This window comes from Trachymyrmex cornetzi, unplaced genomic scaffold (genome assembly GCF_001594075.2).
Source record: "Trachymyrmex cornetzi isolate Tcor2-1 unplaced genomic scaffold, Tcor1.1 scaffold227, whole genome shotgun sequence".
Classification (NCBI taxonomy): domain Eukaryota; kingdom Metazoa; phylum Arthropoda; class Insecta; order Hymenoptera; family Formicidae; genus Trachymyrmex; species Trachymyrmex cornetzi.
The window spans coordinates 424,926-449,920 of NW_017296923.1; the positions used below are offsets into that span (position 1 = coordinate 424,926).

A 24,995-nucleotide genomic window follows, 5' to 3' on the forward strand; every position below is an offset into this window, starting at 1 on the left:
TCCCATCTGGTATCCATGGATTGTTTTCGGTCAACCTAGGTAGATCGTAGAAAAACGCGCAGACTCGACTCGCCACATATTGAAATTTACATACGTATCCAATGTACATAGGGTGTACCTATCGGCGTGTGTACCTATATTGACGGTGGAGTGGGAAAGGTCTTAGGGTCTCTATTGGATTACAGAACAAGCGGCTAGCACTCAAGCTTCGCAAACCCCCCGTCTTGCTTGGGGCAAAGTAGTTTAGCTTTGGAGTATAGCCTTACCCATCTAGCCTTAGCTTGCCTGTCCATCCGTTACGTTATGTATCCAGGATCCACCCTAACATCGTATATCGTTCTCTTTCTTCTCTCGTTCTTTCGTATCTTCCGTCTTCCTTCGTTTCTTTCCTGCTCTTTTGTACGTCGCGGCACGTGACTGTCCCATGCAGGTAAAGAAAATAGAGGAGCGGCTTCTTCACCCCAATCTGCTCTTATAGGGCACGTGTGTATACGAGTGAAAATAGCCCATCCTTTCGAATCGTGTGTAGCCTTCCCGGATTTTCACGTGGAAACTTCTTTCTCAATACGCTCTCATAAAGTTGTTACCTTCAAGTTTACTAACTATTAAATTTTACTAGTGATGAACTACAGCTTCAAATCTTTAAAATAATGCTGTTTTACTGTTTATATTTGTATAATCGTATAACGAATTTAAGTTGGCTTTCATAATTGATTCTTATATTTAAGACCGTCTTAAGTATGTAGTTTTAAAATGTCACAAATCAATCATAAAGCTATTAGCACCTTAAGTCATTAAGATTGTCTTGAAATAAGAACGGACTATAAAAATATCGACTCTAGAATATATTCTTTTGAGAGACTTTCTTACATAGATTCTTTTACAATATATTGTAAAAAATTAATATTTTTAAATTAATAAGTTACTTTTTTATATATTTACAATTTAAATTATTAAATTAAAATAATGGAAATAAATTATAATTGTGTTTCTTGTAGTATGAAAATACATATCTCTCTCTCTCTCTCTAACATCATGGTGTAGAATTCTTTACTCATATCTGCCATCATTATGTCGACTTCGCAGTTCGCGTCAGCGATTTGAAGCACATGTAGGGCATTTTCGTGCAATTCGTCAGCCGAATGTGCGTCTCGACGTTGTTTCGCGCCGCAGAAATATCATTGCTCGTAGGTAACGAACACCGCGGCATCGTGTTACGTCGTTAAATTAGCGATGCTACTTTCTATTCCGACAGGGAACAAGTTGCCACGGTTGTACCGGATTTACGTTTTGCAGCCAGAGGTAACGGCCGCGCGTATTACATGGTCACTAGCAAACAACGGGTACAACTTGACCCAAATACTCGAAATCGTTCCTGTCTGTCGGACAGAGGCTGGATGGAAGTTGGAGAACATTGGTACACCAGCGGCACGGTCGCGGTGTATTCGCGTACGTATGTATACTTGCGCCTGGGTAGCAGTACGCGGTGTTATTAAAGTAGTAAATTTCACCCTCGCCAGGATATGGATTAGATTTCGCGTATGCTCGCCGGCCCGAAACGACGGTACGTCAGAAAACAAAGTAACGTCCTATTGTTTCAAAGAACAAGAGGGCCAAGCCACTCTGGCGTGCACCGGCACAGCTATTATTATATGCCATGTGATACTGGGTCAGCTCGAAGGGACCTGTTAAAAAAAAGAAGAAAAAAAAGAGAAAGAATCCGCGTAATGGGGTAATCCATCATCGAGGGGTAACGAAACGGGAAAGAACCAACGAATACTCCAAATTGCATTCTACAGAAAGGGATTTCGAACGATCGATAAGGTCGTGAGACGATATCAACGTAATACTTGTAATTCCGCTCGTCGTTCTTCGGATTTCTGCCGGCTGTGTTCGTATATCACATAAACTTGGATAGTTTGCGATAGTTTCCGAAGCAAACGCTCGCGCGCGCGCGCGCGCGTGGGAGAGCCCACGGAAATGTTGCCGTGTATATCTGCATACTTAATTATAGTGCGAGTGAGTTTCACGTAAATCGGTCACGAGCGAGGAACTGTATTATTAGCTGTACATATTGACTGTATCTTTATCAAGTGTACATTGATTTACACTTGAAAGCATTTTACTATTTATACAGAAATAGATGCACACATTTGAAGAAGAATCTGATTACATTAATTCTGGTTGAAAATGAACAAATCAGAATTTTCTATTGATCTATTATAATTCTAGTTAAGATAATCAGAATTTCAATTAATATGATCAGAATCTTCTGGTTCGTTCATTTTTAATCAGAAATTGTTCTCAATGCATAAATTGAATTTATTAAAGTTATGATACGATAGTATCCATTAATGAGAATAAATCTAATTAAATAAGAGAATTCCTATATCCGGTCAAAGTAGATCTTAGTGCTTAAATCTGCCTGTGTGAATTTATATATATATATATATATATATATATATATAATCTGATTTTTCAAACTGCGCATCGAAATCTTTTTCAATCTTAAAACGTATTCATAAGCGGAACTAAACTAGTAATATCGTTTATTAAATTAAAAAACGATTTAATAATTTTTTTGCTAATAAATATTTATAAAAATAATAATAAGATATTAATGAGAATCTTAAATCTGCGAATAATTTTGTTTCGAAAAATATTGCTTCAGCCAGGGTTTGAATCTAGAACTCTCGAATTTTTCGGATGAGCGTCATAACAATTCAATCACCGAGGATTCTAGATCACCGAGGAAGCTCTGACTAAGGTAATATTTCTCACAATAAAATTATCTACAGATTTAAAATTCTCATTAACATCTCATTATTAGTTGTTTATAGAATTACACAGATATATATGTAATAAATTCACACAGAAGTATTTAAGTCGAGATTTAAGCACTAAGATCCGCTTTGGCCGAATATAGGAATTCTCTTATTTAGTTAGATATATTAAAGTTAAATTGTGGTAAGTAATATTGCTGGTAAATAACGTTACGTATTGAATTTTGTTTCATCGAACTATTATTAAACGACGGATGCTTGTATCCGAAAGTCTATGACCGAGCAAATTGACTCGAGTTGTAGGGTGAGTTAGTCTATCGGACAAGGAACTGGCGGTAGGCCAGCTCATTAAGAGTAACGTTCTTTTTAGCTCGGACCTTCCAAAAGACCATTTTGGTTCACTGAATATATATGCACGCATAATCACTTTTACGATGGTTACGCTCAAGACACACCTTACACATCAAAGAAAAGGTCATCGGGCAAAACGCCAATTCAATGAGGTCAAATGCATGTTAAACAACGATGTTATTACTTCCACGATATAAAATATGATTTCAAATTACACAATAAGTCTGTGTAATTAGCATAATCTCTGTGTATTTTTGTTTTTTAAAAAATGATAATTAGCCGCAAAACTATTGATATTGCAACGTGCAGACAGTAATATTTTGTGATTCTTTTTATGAATATAAATTTTTTCTAAACATGGAATTTAATTAAAAACCTTTATTTTTAACAAATAAACATTAATTAGCAACTTATTAACGAAGAATAAAAGACTATATTTCTCAAAATTATTTTATCTAAAAGTGTGCAATAATTAACATATACACTATCTTAAAATAAAAATAAGCAAAAATGAAAAATTGTATTATTTGAACGCACAAAAAGTATTCATACAATCGAGAAATGTAACTTCTAAGATCAGGAACATTTCAAGCTCTTTTGTTTATATTAGAACAGAACGCACTCATTGTATAAAATTGCCAATTAATATTTATTTTCTATAAATAAGACTCTTTATAAGAATTTCTCCTGTATCCGAATATTTGTTGAATTTGTTGTATGTCGTACGATATTTTTGCAAGTGATCCAAGATAGGACAAATATATATAGATAACGAGTTTGCCTGCGTTTCCCAAATTCGCGAAATATCGCGCTCCAATGCGTAACGAAATAGCGGTGGTTAATGTCACGCAACGTTACGCGCTTAATCTACGATCACGGTATGGCTTATCCTCTTAATGCACACGACGTCTGCTAGAGGTCCTATATAGGGCCCACCACTCGATTCGGGATTAGATAGCGGCTGACTGCTAACACCTACGGTTACTCGCTACGGCGTTATCCGTAATTGGAAACTTCCGTATAATTATCCGCTCACGGCTTCTTGTCCGTCCGCATACGGCGCGGCTGGAGCACGATAAAGCATCCTCGTCCGCTGGCTGTTCCGGTAACCATCATTAATGCGATTCGCTTGGTCGGCTACGAGTGTCGTCGTTTCGAGTGGCCGTACGCCAATGTCGGCGTAACGCCGCGAACGTGCATTCGGTTAAAGCGCTTTTGCGGCCGCTATGCCGTAATCGCTGCCACAGGATCCGATTGCGGTTGTTTCGTCGAACTGAGGCACGTAGGTCAGAAGATTCTTGGCACGTTCATAGATTCTATTGATTCTTGGTCATCGCGCTGCTGCGACTTTCGTCGCTAAAATGCGATTGCTTGTTAACATTAATGCAACTAGCGAATTTAATCCGCTAGTACAACTGCTGTATGTACTCGATGTACATAATCACGTGAATATTCTTTGTTAAATGATAATTTTATCATCATCAATTTAATGTTCGATGTTAAAACGTAATCCGCGATAAGCACAATGTGCATGGATTCAAGTATTCACACATTTAAATCCACGCGATAAACAGTCGAGGAATAATGCGTGATTGAAGAAAATAAAAGAAATTGAGTTTAATCGATGCTAGTGCCACTTAATATACACTCCCAGCGGTGTACGATCGGGAAGCGGATAAAAGGCGCGAGAGCTTTCTCGAGAACGCTGTTAGCCGCGGGCCAGAGAGCGGGATTGAGGTTTTATTGATCTCAACGAAGCTGTATTTTCGAGCAAGCTATAACCCAGACAACACACGACATTGCTTTTTACCAGATTTCTCTTCCCGGCGTTCTAGATTCACGCGTTATCCGCTTCCGTGGGCACAATTTATTCGCGGTCTTTTCACCAGCAGCAGCGACGGCAGCGATGGCAGCGACGGCAACCAATGTCCTTTAGAACGAGCGCGTTCTCCTGCCTATCCATCGAATCCTCGATAAATTCGAGATAACGGCTCATCGCGTTCCGTCTTATAACGCGATTTCAACGGTCTATTCTTTTCTTTCTTCCACGATCCCATCCGCGTACCAAATCGACCCAGAACAATGACCGTCGAGTGAACTGACGCAACGACGCGACGGTCGAGAAGCGAAGGGGACGGTCGAAGCGTTTAATATTGCATTACGTCGCGGCTATACGAAAACATATACTACATACGATATAGTTCTTTCCGCAGGAAGATCGGAGCGGGAGGCATTTTCATTCGCCTGTTACGATAGGGTCCGTTGACGAGAGAGAGGAAATGTCTACGAAACGGAGTAGCATCCGGTCCCCGGTTTCTATATTCCGGTGGCGTTCAGCGATGACCGTCCTCCGATAACGTTTGGACACGTCCAACGTCGGAATTCCCGCCGAAGTCTCCCCCCGAATCGACCACCACCACCTCGATATCCAACGTCGGCGTAGCGGCAAGCCGTTATTTCACGCCGTGAGGGACAACGGCAAAGAGTTGGAGAGGAAGGGGGGTGGACGACCCTGTGGCACGATGGCGGGCGGAAAAATTCTCTCTCGAGCGCTCCTCACCGGCCATTAATTCTATTGTCCTTCCGATCACATGGTATCTATAGTCGGGCTTTGTTCTCCGAGGACCTTACGAAAAAGTTGCGACCGAGCAATTCATTCGAGAGTCGACGGGCTTACCGCGAGATAATAAATCGTACTGCACGGTACGACGCGGTGCGTCGTTTGCCTTTATTGCTCCTCGGTAAGTCGCGCGAAAAAGTAACGCCACGAGTTTTGGGCACGTGCAAGCGCGCGCAATTGCAAGTACTTACGTCGGCGATCGCGTTTCCGCCACATCGAACGTGTATTTCCTGAATTGCCTTTACTGCGAGTGCTTTTCTCACAAACGTCGAAATCGTACACCAGATGTGGCGAGAAATAGTAATAGATGTATATTACTAATATTGGTGTCGCTTAATATAGGTAAATGTTAAAAGGTAATAGGTATAGAAGAAATGTTGTGTGTGTTAAATCTACAATATCAAATTTGACCTGATTTAAGTCGCGACTGCTCCTACTGAATATATCGTTATCTTATATTAAAACTGGCTAATTTTGACACTATACAGTATTAATTTGATGCTATATCAAATTGTGACACTATATTTTAAATTTAATCATTGTTTCAGTATTAAATAATAATATATTGAGTAAGAGTAGCGACTTAAATTAGATTAAACTTGATGCTGTAGATTTAATAGTATGCTTTAAACGATCAAGTTGGATTTTAAGTAATTAATTCGATGCTTAAATAATTCGATGTGAATTTATATATGTAGTCATTTAAATTGTCCGCCGAATTAATTTTTCGATCTTAAAATGCAAATCCAATTGAATTACAGTTATAAAAAATAGGATAATGTATAATGCAATTATTGCATATTATATATATATTTTTTTGCAAATACATATTATATTTCATTCTTCGTGACGTTTAAAAATTTAAGCATACGACTTGTACTATTTGCAATAAATTTTGTAGAATTTCAACGAAACATTGATTCTGATACGCTTAACATTTGCAACCGCTGACAGAGAAATGCGCGTTTAAATTCACTTGTAGCAGGTCACCGAGCTGTCAACAGCTGTTTGTTAAAAAAAAAAGCCATCGAAAAGCAATGCCAAGTTTCGGCCACAACAATGTTTTGCGAAAGCTTGAAAAATAAATGAAAATACTGAACATCGACCAAACACGTTTATGGGGAGTAATGGAAAAAAAACGAGTTTAACGGTACGTTTGTGACCTAATTCCCATTTAACATTTTAAAGTACCGCGACTCTTTTAACTCCATTACAAGAACGGTATTTAATTAACGGGGAAAAAATGTTGAATAGTTTCGCCGTAGTTAGTCCCGAAACTTCCTAACGTAGACCAACGTAAGAACCGCGCGCAAGTCGGTTGACTCTTAAAATGTCCATGGACCGAACATTTGAAAGAACTTTATAAATGGTTTAGCGATTGTACCCTCACACTATGCCGTGCTGTGCATCATGAATTTTACACGTAAAACTTCATATCTGTGGCCTTCCAACAATCGAAAAGCCACGCAATTTTATAAATAATATAAAAAAATACTCAAATCAAAATTTTCTTTTTTCTCTTTTTTTTCAGCGTTTTTTTTGGCGTGCATGGCTAATATAAGAAATGTATATCACTTTATACGCCAATACAGCTACATAGAAAAGATGGTTTCACGTCACATTTAGTTTAAGGACTTTTAGCACAAAGAATGTAGCAAGTTTTTCATGTTTCTTGGTTGATCCAGATACATAGGCAAGTAACTGAAGTTTAATCTTTCAAGAAGCCATTAAACACTGTTGAATTAATTCCGCACTTCTTTCTTAGACTAATTGGATGTTCGTGAAATATTTACATTATTCTCAATTTGGAACGACGGGATAGCGAAAATAGTGGAATCGCGGAATTAGCGAACGATCCGTCGAGAAAAGTTGCCACCACCATGCTATTCTTCTTCCATTTCCACCAATCAATTTCCTTCGTCGTCGCGCGCGCACACCCTTCCTACCCAGCCGAGTCAATTTAATTCTGATTAATTACATTTTAATTAATACAAACGCGTTTTCCGAACAACCTTAGGCCGCATCTGCGGATCAAGGGAGAACCTTGCAAACGGTACGGCTTCTTTTTGCGCTTACTTCTCTGCTTTTATCTCAAATGAAATCGAGGCGGGCTTGTCTCGGAAATCCGAATGAGAAAGACGAGTGACTCTTCAATCCGGAGTCGGGTTTTTCCTGCCATAGCGGATTAATGGAAAATAACGGCTAGCAACACAGAATTGCGGGATCGAGGAATCTCGTTATTTTCCTGTCGGAAACCCGTCGTTCATATTTATTTGTGACAGAACTGTTCCGGTACAAATATGCTGAATTCTGTCCGATAATTGCCTGAACACGACGACTACAACCGTTTCGTATCGTGTCATTTATAATTTTTCTACTGTCACCATTAAAGACAGAAGTTATATATCTATCAAAGTTAAATCGAGATAAATTTAATAAATGCGATTTAATCGGAAATTTCCATCGCGTGAATAACTGAATTGAGGATTTGACTCTGGTTCGAGATTGTACGCTTGAGAGCAAGAGGAGAAATTGAAGAAAGAAACAAATCCCAGTTGAAAATCTATTGATAGATTGCTGGATGGAAAAAAGAACAACGGTGACAATTGCGATATTACTTTAATTATCGAGAAATTATGGAGATTGTCACGATTTTCATTTCAAAATTTCTCCAAAATCTGATGAATTGGTAATTGTATAATACGATATCTCCATGAAATTTGTTTATCGTGTCAACTGTGGTTGCGTGACTGACGCAACACAAAAGAAGCTAAATAATCGTGGATCTTCATGTTACGCAATTGTACTTTATATTACAGTGAATCTGCTGTATCTCGTTTCGTTTTACCGTATCTTGTGTGTAACCAGATTAAACGCGAAATACGTTGCTTCATATCCGCGCAATTGCTGGTGTGCGCTTTCAAGACTCATCTCTTGTTTCTTGCATTAGTGAATTTCTCCGTACAACTTGTAGATAAAATCATGTTATAACGATATTCCAAAGTTGAAAGCTCCGTGCTGTACTAATAATTGTTCATAGCGGATGTCCGCCGCTCCTCTCTTCGGAGGCGGACGATCTTCTTTATCTCGACTACGCGGGCGGCATAGTCGGTTATCGTAGAAGAAAACCCATGCGGCAACTGCTCCACCTCGAGATTTCCCGGACGGAGGAACGCGGAAAAACATTCTCACAAAGAAACTCATCGTCTTGCAGCTGCAGGTAACGTTGGCGGTCTGCTGCGGTGCCTCCCTAAGATAATGTTAATATCCAGCTCGGTTTTGTAATTGGCAATTATTTTAGCTTACTCCGCTCTTTGTTCTCCGACGTTATCCCAGCGACGGTGCTCGCTTGGATTCCCCGAAGAATCCTCGAATGTGCCTGCAGCTGCGCCCTTTACGCAATCACTTCGGGGCTAAGCCGCCGTCGCCGACTCGTATCCCCGGCGGCCTGGAACTTCTCTTAACGCGAAACGTACGTCCCATTTTCCGTTGAATCTCTTGCCACCGCACCGACGCCGACGCCGACGCCGACGCCGACGCGACATACGCGGAGAAAATTCGGGATTTTCCAGGGACTCTTCCGCCGGAGACTTACGGTAACGGGATGAATATTTTCGCGGACGTTATCGCAAAACGGCGAGGTTCGTTCGTTGCGAGCGACGCGTGTCCACCCACCAAGGAAGACGGATAGTCAAAAGCGGCATCGGGATCACGATGGGCGCGTTTTAACGGTAAATGCGAGGCGTGGCTTCCGGACTTTCGCGTTACGGCGGCGTGCGCTATCGAGGACAGGCATAAATCCTGATGCCTCGACCGCGACCGGCCACGAATGAGCGTGTGGAAACGGATCTCTCTGCGGCGTACGCGCTTACAAAAGCGAAAGGTTATTAACGAGCCTAGATTAAACCCGATAACACGCCGCGGCGATATCTTTTGGCTCATGGCGATGCACGAGGCGCCCTTTGCCGGCGCCGGCGCCGCCGCCGCCGCTACCCTCTCGTTATCCATTTTCGCCGTTAACGTTTAATGCATTCCCCGAGCGGGACTGGCGCGCACCCCGTGCCAGTCGCAGCAAGCCTTGGCTCCACAAATTTTGCAAAACACCGATATAAATCGTTTGATAACGCGCATGGCCCTAGGCGTCGATATATACAACGCGGGAGTCGACGGCAGCCAGGTGGAGCAGAGTACGAGGGATACGGGAAGAGGGAATGAGAGAAAGAGGGTGGGTCAGCTGGAAATTTGGCGATACGCCAGGCGGCACCGACGACGCTACGAAGTGCGCACTCCGGCACCAGCCGGTGCATCGCGTCGCTCGGCCGACCGAACGTGTCGGATGACGTAGCCGAATATCGCTAATTGCAAAAACTACCACCACGGAACATCGCCCACGGTATCCGCATCGTACTTTTTAACCCGCGCTAACCCGTGCGCGTCGCGTCCGGTTTTGAATTCGATCCTATCGCAGGTAATTTAGACGTTTCTTTTAACGCGAAACCGCAACGCCAGCAATGTCACATGTCAATGTACGGAATTTCATGAAAACTTTTCTAATATTCACACCGGTCCTTTAGACATGTTTCAACTGACACGGCTGTGTATTCGACGATATAGCGAGAATATTTTGACGTCACTTTCAATTAATATGGATATAAAAAAGGAAGACAGACAGACAGATACAGAGAAAGAGAGAGAGAAGTGTACGAATATATAATAAAAAGATTTAAAATTTTTCAGCCCGTGAAAATTCATACCAGTACGATAAAAAAATATGAAAGTATCGCAAAATGTATCGGACATTCAAACGAATAATAATACATTTTTTAAGGGAATATTAAATAAAATAGAGAATCGCGTGACTAAAAGTATTAAAATTAATTCATTCAAATAAATTCACGCTCGTTACGTACAGCGTGAATTTCAATCTTTAAAATGGCAAAAATCCGCGATGATCAAGAGGTTCAGTGAAGAAACGTTTCCCAAGGTCTGTGCAGTGGCGCGGACACTTACGGCAATTAAGCATTTCTCCTACAGGATCCACAAACTCCCCGAGAAAAAACTAAATAAATAGAGGACCGCGGTAGTTCGTCTTGCACGGAGTCGGCCGCGAAGGACGGGGTCGATGTGGATACGCGACGGTTGGTAGTGCCAGGAGCCTGTGCAAACACAAAAGCTCACGGCTGAAGATAAACAGTGAGACTGTAAGCTGCAACATACCTTCGGGCATTGCGCGGATAGAGGTAGGAAGAGCTGCAGAAGGAGAGAAATACACGGACATTGTGAGCCTCTTTCGAAGAAACCGGGGGAGGAAGTAAGACGCGCGAGGGAAACCCTGGCGAAAAGAGCTACCTATAACGTTGACACCTATACCTAACAGCCAAAGGCACCCCCGCCTCTTCCGGAGGTCCTCTGTAAACTTACGACATTAGACCGTCTGCGGAATAAACTCTCGTCTTAACGGCGAAAGTATACATGACGCATAATCCACTTTGTTTTTCCGCTGCGGCTTGTGCGCGATTTTTGCGTAACGTGGGAATGTCTCGTCATGAATCTTTTCTCAAATCTCAAGTTTGCATTATATATATATATATATATATATATTCTAGACTGCGAATTTCGTTCAAATGGAATTGTCGACTAAAAGCGTCGCTTATAAAGGACAGATAAAAGCTACGTTTGCGTTTTATTTGTTAACACAATATGCAATATGCAACATTGAAATCATATAATATATGTTTTAACATGCATGATGTATCAACAACATGAGTAAGACAATAATAGAAATAAACCAGTTTTAATTAATAGCTACTTTTTCGTGCAATGTTCAATTTTAAAATGCTTTGCATGTTACCTGTTGTTGTTTCCGTTAGTTAGATCAGAAATCGTCCTGCAACAAACGCAAATAATATTGCTAATTAATTACTATTATATAACTAATAATAAATGTAATTATGCCATTTCACTGGATTGGAAATAATAACATAATTAAATTTATTAATCGAGCTGACTTTCCGTTTTAATAATACAATCTGTGAAGCAAACGAATATATGATATTAATTGTAAATATTATATTGTTTCTAACATGCTTCATGTTTAGTACAATGATATAACTCTTATTAGAGAAAATGTGTTTACATCGCTTATTTCAACACATATAATTACAGTTCTTTTTCTTTTTCATTCAGTCAATTTTTCTTTTAATTTAAAATAGCTTCGAAAACATTGATAGATAAGAGTATATTTTGTAGCAGCTAATCTAGTTTGAGTCTTAACTTGTAACTAGGTTAGTGGACGCGTGCTCATCGTCCGTGACAGAGGTTTGCACTTCAAAACTACGTGACGTGGCTTACGTTCATGCTGCGTTCCCGGAAAAGTGACGCGTTGGTCATTACTTGCAGTCACGAGTACTCGATCGCACGGGGAATAATTAATTCAAGCAATGTCATTAAAAGTACAGCGAAAGTTAAAACGCGCTAAATGACACGTTTATCTCGGTTTAGCTCGTCAAAACGACACTTCCGTCGGAATAAAAATAACTCGTGGGAGAGACGCAATTATGAAATTTAATAAAATATATCTCATTAAAGAGATATTGTGAGTCATTTACACGCCTGGTCCTTTTTATTTTGTAACGAGGAAAAATAATTAACGTCAAATAATCGATAGGTATGTGCACGTAAATAAAATAAAAAGAAAAACGCAGTCATATAGCTTTTATACACAGCTGATAGCCGCAACGATTATCCGTCGAATTTATCACGAACATATCTCCCGAGGCCTGCATGTGTCGGATTCGTGTATATAATTTATTATCACTTCGCGTTACTAAAAATGCCTTTACTGATTCATTCGCAGACGCATAAAAACCACGCCGTCATACATTACTCCATGGAGACCCTTGTATCCACTTTACGCACACACAATCAACCCTCCGCTATAAAGCACCTCAACCCAGCAATATTTTTCCCTCCACTTTTGCGTTTCACAACTTTGAGCATGAATATAAAAGGCAACGGAAGTCTTGGGAACTTCATCACTATATTCTTTCATCAACTTGTTATCTCATCAAACATTTTACGGCATCGTGTCTTGGTAGTCAATTTTCCTGCATTATTTTTCGCAAACTTACTGCATATTTAACGGCCGAATGTAATTACAACAGATTTTCGCAGTTTCGATATTCGAGAACTAGAATATCTTCTCATTTCACTGTGATTACATGACTTCGTGGGCGAAGTTTCCATTATTGTATGTAAAGTGGCGTGTGCGGATATAAATAAATTTCGTTCGTAGCATTCAGTGGGGCCAAGAAGTCTAAAGCTAACTGAAGTTGTACCGAGTTTGAAACTTGCTCCACGAAGCACAGAAGCAGTAAGATCTTGCACAATGCGTTACAGGGTGTAGGACTCCCTTGTTAAAGATTAGCACGATTCTAGAAAAGCTCTTCGAGAGTGAATGAAAGACACGAACGGGGATATTGTTTTCTTGTCGCGTGCTTCGAACTAACTTTGAGTGGGTAACAGAGATATATAGTAAAGTAGAAGCAAGATATCGTTAAAGAGTAAGCCTGGGTTCTAAGATCATTAAAGAGAACTTTAATTAGGATTAAAGTAATAATGTTATATAAGAAAAGACGTGTGTGTTATAATTAGATTTATAATTCATGCGTACTTAACGTTGATGACATCACGATTTTTTTCATTTCGATCGTAATATCAAAGAATTGTAATAATGATCCGATTACATCTCGATATAAAACATTTGCTTTTATAATCTGAGAATGGCAGAAATATTATGCTAATATGAATTGAACTGATTGAATTTATCATCAATAGTACTTTATTGCAGCTTTAATACTTTTTGCTTGTTAAAAAGATGTTACATTCTTGGGATAAAAAATAAAAATATTATAATCTTTTCAAAAAATTAACAAAATAAATAACAAAATTTACATCTTGCGAAAAAGTAATAGATTATAGGATCAGACATAGGGAAGACCGGGACTGGTTGTCATACGGGGTTGATTGTCAAAATGCTTATAACTCAAACAAGACACGGCAGAAAAATTTCTTTTTTTGACTGTAGATAGCTGATATAATATTAATTTGTTGTGTAAAATGGTTTGCACCACAAGCATTGTATATATTATTTATAGCGATTTTTGAGAAAATGAAGTCGGTGAGTAAATTTTTATAATCACTTATTTTGTTGTCTGACAAGTCTTTGGCATTATTAATCGTAATATCCCTGTATTCATAGAAAATGACATATCTTAGAAGATCTTTGCTACAATTAAGTAATCATTATTCTGACTAAGTTTGTGAATATAATCTCTTTTATTAAAAATGGCTATGTGGGGTAGATTGACCAAAATGAGATGAGGTTAAGTGACAATTAATTTTTTAATATCTTTAGAGGACAGATTTTCAGAGAATATACTTACAAATATATTATATTTCATATAGATATATGTTTTTTCATTTTTCATATAGAAACTATGATACAAAAACAAATTACGTATTTTATGATTAAAATAACTATTTTATTTGTATTAACATTATAATTATTATTATTTCTCAAAATATAGAACTGATATTAAAATAAAAATTGTGTTTTTTATATGTGTTGTCCATAACAAATATGCTACTGCCAATCCTAAAACGTGTGACATCAGTCCAGAACACGTGGTTAATTGTCATATTTTCGCAGCTTCATTTAAAATTAAATAACTTATTTTTATGATATGATGAATTCACGAGTAATATTTTTTTAAATATACCTAAAGGATGTAGGTATATTGTAACATATATAATATTTCAAAATCAGGCATCCACTTTTTTCTAAAAATCAATAATCAAAAACGTGACAATCGGCCCCGATCTTTCCTACCTAATGTTACAGAATGTTTACGATTTCTGTAAAATTGTTAAATATCTACACAACATGAATTTTTAATTAAATATTACTTTATTAAATGATTAAATTATGTTATAAATTTAAGACACTTCCAAATGTTTTTACGTTTATCATAATTTTTGTGTATTTATTTATCACGAATATTTAATAGACGGTTACGTTTAATAAATATACATCTATGCATATGCTTTTTTTTCAAAAAGAGTAATTAATACGTTTAATAGCAAGAGCATTTGATTGCTCCCTGTAATTACAAATACAAACGCTCTATTTGCTTTTATCTGTTACGTTAAACACGAACGTCTTTTTCTGCTGATGCCGGCACGTGCTACAAATCACCCTATTAGAGCGATTAATTGGGTCAAAATCATTATCGGTCTCTCCGTTGATATAATTAATGATCGTGACTTTGAGCAGTTAACTTTAATTACTGGATTTGCACCGCATTCATTATTGCACTTACTAACTGTATACACACACACGCACACACATACCCACACACACATGCATCTAGACATAATCTCGTTAATACTAGAAGATGATGTTAGAATTATGGTGCATTATTTAAGCTATCCATGTAGTTCTACAGGTATAACTTACAGGATCTTATACAGCTTTTGTGAGATAACAAAAGAGATAATTCAAAAAGAAATTAGTCTAAAGTATATATCTATGAATTATATTTTAAATAAAATGTAGTTTTAATTATATGTGATTTTAACTCTCCATATGATTTTATTCGCTAAATAAACGTCTGAGGTATAAATTTGGAATTATTGCATTATTAAATTTTTTCGCATATGAATAAAAATCAATATATATATCTATATTACAATGTGGTTGCGTAGAACAAATTTGTTTCTCGTGAAAGCATATAGCATATATATATATATGTTTCAGAATTTAATAAAGCTAGAACAGCACACGAGAGCAGTATAAAACGCACGATCAGAATAAAATAATTTTCTACCAGCTAGCCTGGAAAATTTCATGGAATGGTAGGTTACCGATACATGGAATACATACGAGACACGCGCATTATGAAATCAATATTTGATGTTGCGCCGATCAATAAATGAACGCATTGTTTTCTGAAACGTATTTTCGTGCTTATTTCGTGGCTCATTTGTGAATATTTTATGGTTAATGGAAACGCGAAAGATTTAACCTGGCACGTTTTCTATACATATATCAATGAACATAAGATATCCCAACTAAATCCGTCGTATCGACAGAAAGAATTCCATTCAAGTTGCACTCGGCATTTACGTGCAAAGTGTACGCGTTCATCATTCTTCTCAGAGTTTCTCGTATCGTCCCCTGTCTTACGTTGATGTAGTCAGAAGGCAGCGCGTTCTTTACACACAAAACAACCTTGTCTCAGGAACATTCCGGTGCACGTACACCTCCGGTACGATACCCCTTTACCAGGAGCTCGACGAACGCGAATGCTGGGTTTCGTTCCCAGCAGTGACTGGAAGAGGGGTTGGGTCTCCAACAACTTGAACAACTTCACAATAGCCCCGGCCTTTGCACGCCACTCGCGAAATAAACTTTACTCGCGTAACTTTAAAATTGATGATCGTGCCGCCGACACATGTAAGAATGTCCGAAAGAGAAATACAACGTCCGTCAATGACAGTTTATCGACATGGCTTCATGTACACCCAGCATCGTATAAATTTTTTATGATAAACTAATCACTATTATTGCGAGTTTCTATTTGATTTCGATATTAGTATTATGAAGGATATGTTTATGAAAACCGTGCAAAAAGAGATGAGATAGATAGATAGATAGATAGATAAAGAGGAGAGAGAGTGTGTGTGTGTAAAAACTCTTTCAACCGATCGATTTCTCTCTTTTTCACAAAAAAGAGAGAAAATGTAGAAGTGTATGTATAATAGTTACAAGCTCCTGCCGATGCTACTAGTTGTATGACCAGTGAGAAAATTTCAGATCTGCCCGAAATAGCAGCTGGACTATCAGACTATTTATGTGCGCCACATTTGGTTTGGTCTCATTGTTACGAAAAGAGCGTAACTCGCCGCGCTATACTTAGATGCAAAAACATGTGCATTTCAATGGAATCTGAATCAAAGTTGAATTTGAAACGGACAGTCATGTGATGCGATATGTAAATGCATCCTTCCTGTGTTCGCTGTTACATAAATGATGAAAGAATTGTAGAACGTATCGTATACATGAATCCCACGAGTATCATAAAATATCGTAAATGTCATAAGTTAGTAATACATTTTGAATTTATTAATCGAAAATCTTAATAAGAAAATATCGAGGACATAACTTCCGAGTGAACGAATAGAATATACTATCGTGTAGAATTTTTGCACATACATTCTGGCCAATAATTATATTTTCATACAGTTACCAATTTATATCTTTCGCGATTTTCACAGTTCAGACAATATTGATTTTTTTTACTTAGTTATTACCTATATTTCCTTATTACATTGCACGCATAGCAATCATAATAATAATTGCTAAATTGATTATTAATAGAAAATTTTAGTCACATATTAATCTATTAAAATTTTTTTAAATTTTTTATTTTAAAATTTAACTAGTTATTTTTTTTGCATAAAATAATTATTAAATTAAATCTAAAATTCTAAAACTAAATGTTATCTTTACTTGAAAAGAAAGAAAGAAAATAATCCTGTATATATATATTTCTTATTTTTTATATTCCGAGAATAGCCATATAATTACAATAAATCAAGAAAATACAAATAAATTGTTACAAAAAAGAAACAGCACTTAATTTCAGTCTCATGATTTATTATATTAAAAGTCGAAATTTTATTTTATTTGAAAAAATATAGAGAAAGAATGATAATAACAAATTAATCTATCTATAAATTTTTTCTGCAAACAAAAATAAATTTTGTTTCTTGTGTGTGTGTGTGTATCAGAAACATTAAATTTTAATTGAGATGTCAGATTTAATATGCGATAACATTCTCTTTATTGAGATAGATTTGAAATATCGAGAACAGAAAATATACGGCATGCATTTATTTTATAATGTACGTTAAAAATTTGGCAGCGACAAATTGCCTAGATCACGATGCTCAGTGCTCGTTTTTGTGGCGTACAATATGCCGTTATATGTACACGCGGTCACTTGTCGTCATTCGCTCGACAGGATCCGAACGTGAACCATTCCGTGTGGTATTATTCCTCGAAATGCAATCATGGCAAGTAGGAGACATCAAACGCGATGATTCTCTACGATTATTATAATTAGAGATTATCAGTCTGCGTTATTAATTTACTCTTACGATTAATGACGCGTAAACGTATCGAGGCAACGATTATTTATCGAAGCAGATATTTCGCGCGATTTATTCATTTAATGTGGAAATTGAAACGATAGGAGATGAAAATTATAAATTACTGTTTCTGTTGCTATATTTACAAGCGATAATTATATCCTTAACGATATTTGGATTACGATATCTTGTATCGCGCTATGAATTTTTTGCTTCGAATTTTTTCTTTATTAAATGTGATGTTTCCATTATTTTCGGATCAACAAATTAATGTAAACATTACTCGATTTGAATAAAGAAAAATTATATTACATCGATTGTTCATTAACAATGCATGTTTATTGCGAAATTCATTCATTCAAAATATGTTATCTATGTAATACTAAATTTTAATTGTATACATTTTTGGATAATTTTTCATATCTTAAATATTAGAGAGAGAGAGAGAGCTCATGTAATTAATATCGTATGAATTGATGCAGAAAAGTAAAAGCAAAATTTTCCAATATTCAAATGATATCGCAAGCATAAAAGAAGGAAAGAAAATATTTATATAAAAGAAAATAAATTTCGTGTCATATTTTAACTAATTGATTACAGTTTCGTAATTTGACTAATTGATTATATTACTTATTCGTATAATTTGCCAATTTTATCTTAATATAGATTATCCACTTATTGATAGTTTGATTTCAACTATAGTAAAATCCAATATTATTTTGTTACGAAATAGAAGATAAGATTTTCATATAAATCGTCTCGGAGTTAACCAACTACATATCGATTATTGACATAATTCTTTCTGAGAGTCAATACTTGGATCGATACTTGTGTGTGGATATAATTACAGGCCTAAACATGAACTCTATATGATACTATTCATTAATTTTGATTGCTTATAACTTGGAAACCATTATAACTTCAACATTTTGATTCTATTTAAATTTTGTCAGAAAGTATTTTATGAATATAGTAATTTTAAATGTAAAAATACATATACATAAATCATTTTTTATCACACGTTTTATTGTCACGTTTTATTTGAAACAAATTCAATTTATACAAGTGCAAAACCGTTTGTTTGTATAACTTTGCCGTTATCACTAAGCTGCAATGCAAGGAAATCGATATTTACTGACGTAAGCTAAGTCTAAGGACTTCTCGTAAATCATTAGCATCATAATATCCATGAATTGCTATTGATTGCGTCGTAATTGAAGATGATTAGCTCAAATCTAATGAATTACTAAGGAAGTTCCATGGTGAGCTTATTCTCTAAAGGTTTTATTTTAATACAACCTCTCTCTCTCTGTATATATATATATATACATATATATTTCAGTATCTATATTTCAATAATTATTATTCAGAATTTTAGTATTAAAATATAACATAATATGTGTCGTAGCTGTTTAAATAAAAAAATTAATTTATATAACATTTTTATATAAGATTTTATATTGTTAGAAAATATAACAGAAGATTTTACTACAATATTGAGAAATATTAATATAATATTACATAACAATTAAAAATAATTTTGCTATGTCTATAAATTCATTAAATGGCATAATGTTGAAAGTTTATCAGCGTGGTTTCGCGTATTTTTAATTTAATTACAACCATCTGATGCGCGAAGAGTATGGTTGCTAAAAGTCAATCATGAACGTACATACGTCAAACCGGACGAATGCACTGTAATTTAAATTACCTATTTCAGCCCGGTTTGCTTTTCTCCGCTTTGATTAAATGTTTCAACATGGCGTGGATATTTATGAGACTATACGAGCACAGTTCGGCCAAGCGTCGCTTTAAACGATCGAATTTTCCGGAAAGTAGGATACGAAAAAGATAAATACAACCCGGCCCATAGGAACTCTAACATAATTACGCGGCGAAGCGTGGATCTTGGTACTACAATAAGTGTGGTACGTGACACGTTTGCACAATGCGTATTAATCCAATAATTACGTACTAAAACCTGCGCCCAACCGAGAAGTAGCTCTTACAGCAACCACACTACCCCGAAAGCATGCATTAACAATCTAAGCATCGCGCGGATATTGACCCATGTTTTACGTTTATTTATTCACGCTGAGTATACACGCATTTTACATATAGATACACTCGCGAATCCCATTTCCTTTTAAGATAATTAATACCGTTGCTGAATAAAGCCATTCACATGTTATATGTGCGTATCGATCTTCATTCCGAAAAACAATATTTTAGTGAAAAAGTAAAATGTTTGTTTTTTTTTAATATGATGATATTAATGAAACTTTCATTCTTGCATGTTATAAATTTTGTGGTAATGAGTGACGGAATATTGATATAACGTTATTGCTGCGTATAATAAACTTCTCTCTTTTCTCTCTGACAAGAGAAATAAACTTTATTTTTTAATTTATATATTTTGTTTTTAGTTTACATATTTTCGTTCGCTGTGCTACGATTATCAATATTCACAGAACAGATAACATATTGGGAGAATTCAAGTATCAACTAATAACTTCTCGCGATAGTTGAAAAATTGTTTCATTAAATTAAATATCGATTCTGCTGTTCAATGAAGCGAAATAAAGATAATGACAATTAGCAGAGCTATAGCTATAAATCGTAGCATGCAAATCATCGAGTTTATATTTATTATCGATAAAACTGCAACAATAAGAGCACGGAATATTTCTAATTGTCATAGCTAGTAATTAACGCTGAATGTACAGTTTGGATTAAAATCAAGTGAAATTACACGTCAATTTGCTTTCAGATAAAGTCTGCATGTAGCGTGACATCGTTCAATTATCTTATGCCATGCAATGAAACAGCAAATATTACATCGAATAATTTTAGATATTTACAAGAACATCCAAACTACATAATTGGAACTTTTTTTTTGTAAAGCAGCAATAATAAAATTTTCTCATTCTGTATCATTCGCGTGAGCGTAATGACAATGATGTCACAAATTATGCCACTTAAGGTGAATTGCGATATCCACGAAATTACGTACAAAGTAAATATATCATCAGAGATTTAATTTGCTGTTACGATTCGATTGTAATTCGATACCGCAAGGTGTATCATGTCTTGTACCGCTTGGTTATCCAAGTAGTTGCATGTGCCTATGACGATCTATACCAAAGCCTGAGATCTGCATTGTGGCCGATATAGAACAGAAACAAGACGATATAGTTCTATCGCAATGGGATGTGCGGGAAGAGGATAACAGTTACGGCATACGGTAACGCGCCAGTATTGACAAACATCTTCATTAGCTCCGGTTGCCTGTATACTGTCTGCCTACAAACGTTGTATATATGCCGCGGAGCTGTTCTCTATCTACCTGAGCGTACCTGCGTATACCTTCGAAGCTGTAGACACGGACAGTAATTTGCCAGGATTGCTACTTGATGCGAGTTAAACCGACACGTCCGCAATGTCTCGACCTCCGCTAAATCTTACGGCACATTATCGGGGCTGAGCGAAACCGTTGGGAAATCGTGCGTCGACTGCGGTCGTCTATAAATCGAGAGACACTTTAATCCTAATTCAAGTCTCGACGTCGTACTGCTTACTTTGACCTAGAAATGCATTTATGAATCTGCCATTTAGAATAACGATCAATTGGCACACATAATATCGCATTCTGATATTACAGCGAATATCGAAATGCAATTAAAGAATGACAATCGCACGCAAATATATGATGTGTTCTACCTGAAATAGATTTGCTAATTACTACAATATAATATAACATCAAAGCGCGATTGTAACTTTAATTTAATGCGGCTAAATAATTCAGAAAATGTACAATTATATGATACATCGGATATGAAAGCTTAAACATGCTTCAAAATCAGTAACATCGATCATTGATGCCCATGATAAGGCAAATAATTAATGAGCGCTTGTGTCATAACAATATCTCTATGCAGATTATATATAATATTGTGGTATTATGATGTATTACCTTTACATCGATCTTTCATTTGTTTTGTCTCGTAAATTGCACTATTAGTTGCCCCCCAGAATATGAAATATAATTAAAAATATCTCATGATCATGATGTACATAACATAATGATTTAACATAGCTTGAATTGCGAAACATTGCAAAGTTACAACTGCAAGCTTTTTTTTGCCATACGGAAACTACTGTGTATATTGAATTAAATGAGTAATACAAATTATAATATTTATGCTGTTTAATCAAGAAAGTACTTTTTCATACATATTTCTTTAAGAAAATTCTTGGAATTACAAAATTATGCAAGTTGAAATTTTATGTTAGCTCTGTAATGTTAGCAAATCTCATGATACGAAAGAAAAATAAACAAATCTCATAAATATTTCGTGTGTAAAATGATCGACGTAATACATAAAATCGTTAAAATACTGATTAATGAAATATAATATGATAATGGTACCATTGTGAATATATTATATAATATAAACTTTACGATAAACAAATACTATTATTGTGCGATTAAAATAATAACAAATTATAAACAGAATAATCAATTTTTTAATCAAAATACGTACGTAAATATAACAATTATAAAGTTATTTTAAATTGACCAATTTTCCGAATAATATTTTACAAAGAAAATGACATTTTCGATACAAACATTTGAATTCACATTTTAAATTAGATTTGTTTAAGAAAAGGTGCCAAGTCTTTATTACACTGTACACCTCTCGGAATAAAATCCGATAAAAACGCGTTTTTATTTTTTGTGGACGGATCGGTGAAAAATTCAACATGTATTGTGAGATATCTTTTTTCATTTTATCTCGAACGATTGCCATCTGTTCAATTTTTGGATGCATGAAATACATTTTTCAGTTTTATTCGGTTCAAAAGATTTCAGGAAAAAAATAACGGTGCGCACATTTTCCTCACTATAAAAGTATTTTGTCAAAGTGTATCATGTTTTTTTTTAAATATAACTAAACATAGGAGACTATTCGTTTGATGTTACATTAGTAACGTCAAATATCTGATATATTAACATACTTAGCATCAATATAGTAATATATTTATATTTACAAATATAGTGCACAATTATCTCGATGTCTCTGATCGAAAAGGTATATAGTAACTTAGATGAGGAAGCTATTGTTGCAATCCGACCGAATACCGAATGCAAGCGCAACATATCTATAGTTGCGACGCAAAGAGATAATGGTTATAACTGCATTACCAATTCTATTTGTTGCAACAAACGAACTCCATCGGTACGTGCTACTGTCACGTATGCTTCGCATATTGTCACTAATACAGTTGCACCCACCATTTCAAATTCTGGTCCTACAATAATTAGAATTTTGGAAAACGCATGTTTCCTCTTAAATCCTTAAGCTGAGTTCTAAGTATTCTCTTTGTCAAAAGTATAAAGCGATTATGGTTACATAATAAGCTTCGACTTTTTACGAAAAATGAGCGCATTCGATTAACTATCTGCTACTTTTTTTTTTAATCGTGTATAGCATTCATTGTAATAACTGTACAAAGAAAACAAGAAGCGAATTGTGCTAACAAGTGCGATTATCGATAAAGTTAGCGTTCATATTTTTTAGACAGGTGCTGTATTTCATCTGATAGTTCCGCATACATTTGCAATATCCTGTATTTTCGAGAATGATTAATAAGGATGTCAATCATAATTATTATCATTACACTGATCGCTCGGACAAGAACAATGACAGTAGCCACGACTACACCAAAAGTAATATTCACGGTATTAATAAATTAGTCGGTGATAGGCAAGCACGATGTAACAGCGTCGTTTATCACGAACTTGTCCATTCATCGTTACGAGGATTAGATTAATTACCGAAAAGCCCGATAAAACGGCATGGCTGGCACCTAAGTGCAGCACGGGCTCGTCAATCAAGCCGGAAAGTAATTCTTACGCGAATCTCCAACACTAGCAGCCGACGAGTTGCAATGAAAACTGCAAAGAATGACACAGATAAAATATGAGGACAGTATGCCTCGTAATAGTATACGATGCATTTGAAAGTCATATTGGATGCAATAAATTTTCTTATTGTTATTAACAACAGTATTTATTCGCTTATTTTTATAATGGATCGCGCGATTAAACGTCGATAATTAATGCCGTAGCTTGCATTGATCCGAGCAGTGACGACGAGTAAAAAATTATTGTTTCCAATGTATTCGCGCGTGAGTGTCCATTAGAGAATAGATCGTACACGAAAAGATCAACCATCAAAATAATTATATAGAACATTCAAACTAATTATTAGTATGTCAAAACTTTTTACAGTATTGTTAATCATACTAAAAATTTCTACATAATTATTGACTGTCGAATAAAATTATTTTTAGGTCTATGTATTTAGTTAAATCTTTAGATATTTCAGCAGAATCATTCTTTCCATATGTACCCAACGACACGTTGCAATCGCAAACGGACACACGCAGCCCGGATCCGCGTCAAGCCTAGATCGGACACGTCGATAGGCGATGCGCGGCTATACCATTATTTCCGAGAATATCATCATTTTCGATGCTATTACCTCGAGTACGCCCGCACGACAGTTGAACGGATAGACACAATGACGATGTTTGCGCCATACGGGGATAGGAACATATCGTATGTAGGCTCGAGTATAGATTAGGTTGATAGTAGTGCAGGAGCAGGTCTGGTCGAGCCACGATATGCTTACGAGATTGATAATGCCGGGACGTCGGGATCGAATGGCTGCTAGATAAGTAGAATCCGATATATAGATGACGCTCTACTCGAGCGTGCATACATACGTACATAGCGCTATGCCTAATTGCTCGTAAATGACGGATCACGATGTCAAGTCGGGAGGTCAAGCGACTCCTCGACGGTGCCTCGCCAACCACGTTCTCCCGGCCGGGTCCCTCCGTCTAATCCGTCTATCCATATCACTATCCATTCGATTTTGAAGCCTCGGGATGTCGGCCCTTCCTATTTCTCGTTGACGACCACTGCTGTCTCTCTCTCTCTCTCTCTCTCTCTCTCTCTC

General features: G+C 36.4%; 1 protein-coding gene across 1 annotated transcript in view; it reads right to left on the reverse strand.

Annotated features, from left to right (window-relative positions):
* Nucleotides 1-24,995, reverse strand: part of Ten-a (Teneurin-a transmembrane protein) — a 496,598-nt gene that overhangs the window by 366,790 nt on the left and 104,813 nt on the right. The window contains exon 2 of the mRNA XM_018506604.1: nt 11,606-11,641. The gene's annotated coding sequence lies outside the window, so the exon portion shown is untranslated. The remainder of the gene's footprint in view (nt 1-11,605; nt 11,642-24,995) is intronic.